Raw genomic sequence first — 7330 nt, 5'->3', positions numbered from 1 at the left:
AGGCAGGGCTGGAATTTTCCTGAGAGACTCCACAAGCAGAAACAGATAACTGCCAAAGAAGCAAGGATAAAAGGAGGGACCCACAGCCAGAAAAGTCTTATTGGAAAGAGTCTGTATGTAGGATGATTGTCCTGTGAATTTAATAATACAGATTTGCTTATGGAATGGTTTCCAAAGTAAAAGTACTTGTAAATTTTATTTTAAAACCTTTGTTATTTTAAAATTTATTTATTTTTGGCTCTGCCAGGTCCTTGTTGCTCTGCAGGCTTTTCTCTCACTGTGGCAAGTGGAGGCTAGTCTCTAGTTGCCGTGCACGGGCTTTCATTGTGGTGGCTTCTCCTGTTGTGGAGCGTGGCCTCTAGGGCATTAGTTGGGGTTCCCAGGCTCCAGAGCACAGGCTCAGTAGTTGGGGCACAGGGGCTTAAGTTGCTCTGTGGCATGTAGGATCTTCCTGGACCAGGGATTGAACCTGTATCTTCTGCATTGGCAGGTGGATTCTTTACCACTGAGCCAAAAGGGAAGACCTCTTGTTTTTTTTAATTGACATATAATTCACATGCCATAAAGCTCACCATTTTAAAGTGTGCAATTCAGTGGTCTTTAGTATATTCACAAGGTTGTCATCAGCCCCCAAAATAATCCCATATTATTAGCAGTCACTCACCATCCCTTCTCCAAGTCCCTGACAGTTACTAATCTACTTTCTGTCTATAAGGATTTGCCTATTCTAGATATATGATACAAGTGGAATCATACACTATGTGGCCTTTTGTGTCTGACTTCTATTTAGCATGTTGCATGTTTTCATCTATATTTTAGCATGAATCAGTATTTCATCCCTTTTTATAGATGAATAATATTCTACTCTGTGGATATACCACATCTTATATATCCATTACTCACTGGAAAGATATTTGGATTGTTTCCACTCTTGGGGTATTATAAATAATAAACATTTGTGTACAAGTTTTTGTGTGGACGTATGTTTTCAACTCTGTCACCACACAGCTAGGAATGGAATTGCCAGATCATATGGTAACTCTGTTTCAAGTTTTAAGAAACTGCTGAACTGTTTTACACAGCATCTACATCTTTATGCATTCTGACTCCCAATGCAGGAAGGTTCCAGTTGCACCACATCAGTAATACTTATTTGTCAGTCTTTGTTATAGCTATCCTAGTGGATAGGAAGTGATTTCTCATTGTGGTTTCAATTTGCATTTCCCTGATGATTAATGATTTTGAACATCTTTTCATGTGCTTAATAGCCAACTGTATAGCTTCTTTTCAGAAACATCTTAAATCATTTGCCCATTTAAAAAATACATTTATCTATTTTATTTATTTGGCCTCACTGGGTCTTAGTTGCATCATGCAGGATCATGCAGAGTCTAGTTGCAGCAGCATGTGAACGCTTAGTTGCAGCATATGAGCTCCAGTTCCCCACTCAGGGATGGAACCTGGACCCCCTGCATTGGGAGCGCAGAGATCTAGCCACTGAGCCATAGAGAGGTCCCTCATTTGCCCATTTTTAAATTAGGTTATCTGTCTTAATTGTTGAGTGTCCAACTCTTTGCTACCCCATGGACTGTATGGACTGTAGCCTGCCAGGTTCTTCTGTCCACGGAAATCTCCAGGCAAGAATACTGGAGCGGGTTTGCATTTTCTTCTCCAGGGGATCTTCCCCACCCAGGGATGTAAGCTGGGTCTCCTGCATTATAGGCAGATTCTTTACTGTCTGAGCCACCAGGGGAGTCCATCTTGGATGCCAGACCCCTGCCAAATATATGATTTGCAAATATTTCCTCCAATTCTGCAAGTTATTTTTTTACTTTCTTGATGGTGTCCTTTGACATAAACTTTGATGACATCTAGTTTTTGTTTTTTTTTTGTTTTGTTTTGCTTTACTTGTGCTTTAGATGTCTTACCTAAGAAACTGTTGCCTAATGCAATGTTACAAAGATTTGGGTTTTATAGTTTTAAGGGTTTTATAAATTTATCTCTTATGTTTAGATCTTTGATTCATTCTGAGTTTTGTGTATGGTATGAGGTAAATATCAAAATTCATTTATTTGCATCCAGTTGTACCAGCATCATTAATTGAAAAGAATTTTCTTTCCCCCACAGAATTATATTGGAATCCTTGTCAAAACTTAATAGACCAAAAATGTACAAGTTTATTTCTGGACTCTCAATTTTATTCCACTTATCTATATGTTTATCCTTATGCCTGTATTACAGTCTTATTATAACTATGTAAAAAGTTTTGAAATCAGGAAGTGAGTCCTCTTAACTTGGCTCGTTTTTAAATTTTTTTTTTTCACTATTCTAGGTATCTTGAATTTTCATATGAATTGAAGTTTCAGTATATCAATTTCTGTCAAAAAGCCAATTGGAATTTTGATAGGGATTACATTTAATTTGCAGATCATTTGTTTCTTAACAATAATAAGTCTTTTAATCAGTGAACATGATTAAAAGAGGTGTCTTTCCTTTTGTTTTAGGTTTTAATTTTTTTCAAGAATATTTTTAACTTTCTATGTAGTTTTCTATTGTTAAATATATTCCTATGTATTTTATTCATTTTGATGCTACTATAAATGGAATTTTTTCTAAATTTTATTTTTAGGTTGTTCATTGCTAATGTATATAAATGTTGTTGTTGTTGTTCAGTTGCTAAGTTGTGTTGGACTCTTTGTGACCCCATGGACCACAGCATGCTAGGCATCCCTGTCCCCCACTGTCACATGGAGTTTGCTCATATTCATGTCCATTGAATTGGTGATGTTATCTAACCATCTCATGTCACCCCCTTTTCCTTTTGCCTTTTATCTTTCCCAGCATCAGGGTCTTTTCCAATGAATCAGCTCTTCCCATCAGATGGCCAAAATATTGGAACTTCAGTCCTTCCAATGAATATTCAGGCTTGATTTCCTTTAGGATTTACTGGTTATCTAAGGGACTCTCAAGAGTTTTCTCCAGCACCACAATTCAAAAGTTTCAATTCTTCAGTGCTCAGCCTTCTTTATGGTCCAACTCTCACATCCATACATGACTACTGGAAAAACCACAGCTTTGACTATAGCTTTTTAATATGCTGTCTGTTTGTCATAGATATCTTTCCAAGGAGCAAGCATCTTTTAATTTCATGGCTGCAGTCACCGTGAGTGAAAGTTGCTCAGTTGTGTCCCACTCTTTGTGACCTGATGGATTATACAGTTCATGGCATTCTTCAGGCCAGAATACTGCAGTGGGTAGCCTTTCCCTTCTCCAGGGGATCTTCCCAACCCAGGGATCGAACCCAGGTCTCCTGCATTGCAGTCAGATTCTTACCAGCTGAGTCATTGTATAGAAATACAATTAATTTTTCTACTTATAAATAAATTAGTACAGTGGTAAAGAATCCATCCACCTGCCAGTGCAGGAGATGCAAGAGATGTGGGTTTGATCCCTGGGTCGGGAATATTCCCCTGGATTAGGAAATGGCAACACACTCCAGTATTCTTCCCTGTATCTAGAATAAATAACTCCTACAACTCAACAATAAAAAGACAGTCTGGGACTTCCCTGGTGATCCAGTGGCTAAGACTCCTCACTCCCAATGTAGGGGGCCCTGAGTTGATCCCTGGTCAGGAAACTGGATGGAATCACCTTCACTCATGCTTTATCTTCTTCATCTTTGAACTTCTCACCCTCAAGTCCCAGTTCTCCATGAGGTACTCTCTGGATCCTCATGCAGAGCAATCCCATGGCAGCTGGGGCTGTATGGACTTCAATACTACACTTACTACATGATTAAATCCTTCCTGTCTTTCTTAACCCAAAGACTATGAGGCCTCTGGGTTCACTGAACCAAGACCAATTTGGAGGCCCTTCAGTTCAGTTCAGTTCAGTTCAGTCGCTTAGTCCTGTCTGACTCTTTGAGACCCCATGGACTGCAGCATGCCAGGCTTCCCTGTCTATCACCAACCCCCAGAGCTTGCTTAAACTCATGTCCATCGAGTTTGTGATGCCATCCAACCATTTCATCCTCGGCCGTTCCCTTCTCTTCCTTCCTTCAATCTTTCCTATCATCAGGGTCTTTTTTAAAGAGTCAGTTCTTCACATCAGGTGGCCAAAGTACTGGAGTTTCAGCTTCAGCATCAGTCCTTCCAATGAATATTCAGGACTGATCTCCTTTAGGATGGATTGGTTTGATCTCCTTGCAGTCCAAGGGACTCTCAAGATCTTCTCCAACAACACAGTTCAAAAGCATCAATTCTTTAGCACTCAGCTTTCTTTATAGTCCAACTCTTACATTCATACATGACTGCTGGAAAAACCATGGCTTTGACTAGATGGGCCTTTGTTGGCAAAGTAATGTCTCTGCTTTTATTTTTTTAATGTCTCTGCTTTTTAATATTCTGTCTAGGTTGGTCATAACTTTACTTCCAAGGAGCAAGCGTCTTTTAATTTCATGACTGCAGTCACCATCTGCAGTGATTTTGGAGCCCCCCAAAATAAAGTATGTTACTGTTTCCATTGTTTCCTCATCTATTTGCCATGAAGTGATGGGACAGATGCCATGATCTTAGTTTTCTGAATGTTGAATTTTAAGAAAAACATTTTTGCTCTCCTCTTTCACTTTCATCAAAAGGCTCTTTAGTTCTTCCAGCCTGGCGTTTCGTGTGATATACTCTGCATATAAGTTAAATAAGCAGGGTAACAATATACAACCTTGATGTACTCCTTTCCCAATTTGGTACCAGTCTGTTGTTCCATGTCCAGTCCTAACTGTTGCCTCTTGACCTGCATACAGTTTTCTCAGGAGGCAGATAAGTTGGTCTGGTATTCCCATCTCTTGAAGAAGTTTCCACAGTTTGTTATTATCCACACAGTCAAAGGCTTTGGCTTGGTCAATGAAGCAGAAGTAGATGTTTTTCTGGAACTCTCTTGCTTTTTCAATGATCCAGTGGATGTTGGCAATTTGATCTCTGGTTCCTCTGCCTTTTCTAAATCCAGTTTGAACATCTGGAAGTTCACGGTTCACGTACTGTTGAAGCCTGTATTGGAGAATTTTGAGCATTACTTTGCTAGCGTGTGAGATGAGTGCAGTTGTGCAGTGATTTTAACATTCTTTGTCATTGCCTTTCTTTGGGATTGGAATGAAAACTGACAACTGACCTTTTCCAGTCCTGTGGCTACTGCTGAGTTTTCCAAATTTGCTGGCACATTGAGTGCAGCACTTTCCCACCATCATCTTTTAGGATTTGAAATAGCTCAACTGGAATTCCATCACCTACACATTTTTTTTTCTTGGGGATGGTCTTGATCACTACCTCCTGTACAATGTCACAAACCTCTGTCTATCATTCTTCAGGCACTCTGTCTGTCAGATCTAATCCCTTAAATCTGTTTATCACTTCCACTGTATAATCGTAAGGGATTTGATTTAGGTCATATCTGGTCTAGTGGTTTTCCCTACTTTCTTCAATTTAAGTATGAATTTGGCAATAAGGAGTTAATGATCTGAGCCACAGTCAGCTCTCAGTTTTGTTTTTGTTGATTGTATAGAGCTTCTCCATCTTTGGCTGCAAAGAATATACTCAACCTGAGTTTGGTATTGACCATCTGGTGATGTCCATGTGTAGAGTTTTCTCTTTTGTTGTTGGAAGACGGTGTTTGCTATGACCAGTGCATTTTCTTGGAAAAACTCTGTTACCCTTTTCCCTGCTTCATTCTGTACTCCAAAGCCAAATTTGCCTGTTACTCCAGGTATCTCTTGACTTCCTACTTTTGCATCCCAGAGGCTCTTACAATAGTTTAATTAAGAGATGCCACGGCCTGAGTGAGCAACAGTAGGGGAAGAGTTAGGTGGCACTTAACTCCTGAGACAGGAATTAAGAAATGACAGGACTTGGTTGATGGGAGGCATTAGAATGTAGTCCTTGAAATGTGTAGGCTGTGCTGCCCAACAGCTTAGTTTCTAAATCACACTCTGCCACTTTAGTGGCTATGGACTTGGGTAAGTTACTTAATCCTTACTTGTTTTCTTATTTGTAAAATAGGAATAATGATAGCATTTATTTCTTAGGTGTGTTGTGAAGATTAAACTAGTTGAAACAAAGTGCCTGAAACAGCATCTAGCACATAAGCCTTCCATAAGTGTTAGTTGCTATTTTCTTGTTAAAATAATAATAAATATAGTTATTATTACTGTATTACTGGATATGAAGAGTGAAAGAGTTTAAGGAAATAATGATAAATGCCAGGTTTCTAATCTGAGCAACTCAATGAAATGAGGTATTTTTTCATAAGACGGGACACTGGAAAAATAACAGAATTGAGAGAGAAAACTGTAAATTCAATTTTTTTGGTCACCACACCGCACAGCTTTTGGAATCTTTGTTCCTAGACCAGGAAATGAACCTGGGCCACGACAGTGAAAGCCCAGAATCCTAACCACTAGAGTAGTGGGGAACTCCTGTAAATTCAACTTTTTTCATGAAGACTTGATTTTTTTAGAGCAGTTGTAGGTTTACAACAGGTTAGAGAGGATGGTACAGAGATTCCCATATACCCCCACTTCCACACACGTGTTCAGTTCAGTTCAGTCGCTCAGTCATGTTCGACTCTTTGCAACCCCATGAATCGCAGCACACCAGGCCTCCCTGTCCATCACCATCTCCCGGAGTTCACTCAGACTCACGTCCATCAAGTCCGTGATGCCATCCAGCCATCTCATCCTTGGTCGTCCCTTTCTCCTACTGCCCCCAATCCCTCCCAGCATCAGAGTCTTTTCCAATGAGTCAACTCTTCGCATGAGGTGGCCAAAGTACTGGAGTTTCAGCTTCAGCATCATTCCCTCCAAAGAAATTCCAGGGTTGATCTCCTTCAGAATGGACTGGTTGGATCTCCTTGCAGTCCAAGGGACTCTCAAGTCTTCTCCAACACCACAGTTCAAAAGCATCAATTCTTCAGCGCTCAGCCTTCTTCACAGTCCAACTCACATCCATACATGACCACAGGAAAAACCATAGCCTTGACTAGACAGACCTTAGTCGGCAAAGTAATGTCTCTGCTTTTGAATATGCTATCTAGGTTGGTCATAACTTTTCTTCCAAGGAGTAAGCGTCTTTTAATTTCATGGCTGCAGTCACAATCTGCGGTGATTTTGGAGCCCCAAAAAATAACCTCTGACACTGTTTCCACTGTGTCCCTGTAGCCTCCCCATAATCAACATCCCCCACTACAGAGGTACATTTGTTACAACTGATGAACCTACATTGATGCATCATTGTCCCTCAAAGTCCATAGTTTATAAGTTCAGTTTTTGATAAGTTGAATGAGA

This window comes from Capricornis sumatraensis, chromosome 8, assembly GCF_032405125.1.
Source record: "Capricornis sumatraensis isolate serow.1 chromosome 8, serow.2, whole genome shotgun sequence".
NCBI classification, from domain to species: Eukaryota; Metazoa; Chordata; class Mammalia; order Artiodactyla; family Bovidae; genus Capricornis; species Capricornis sumatraensis.
Note: the sequence above shows the minus strand (reverse complement) of the source record.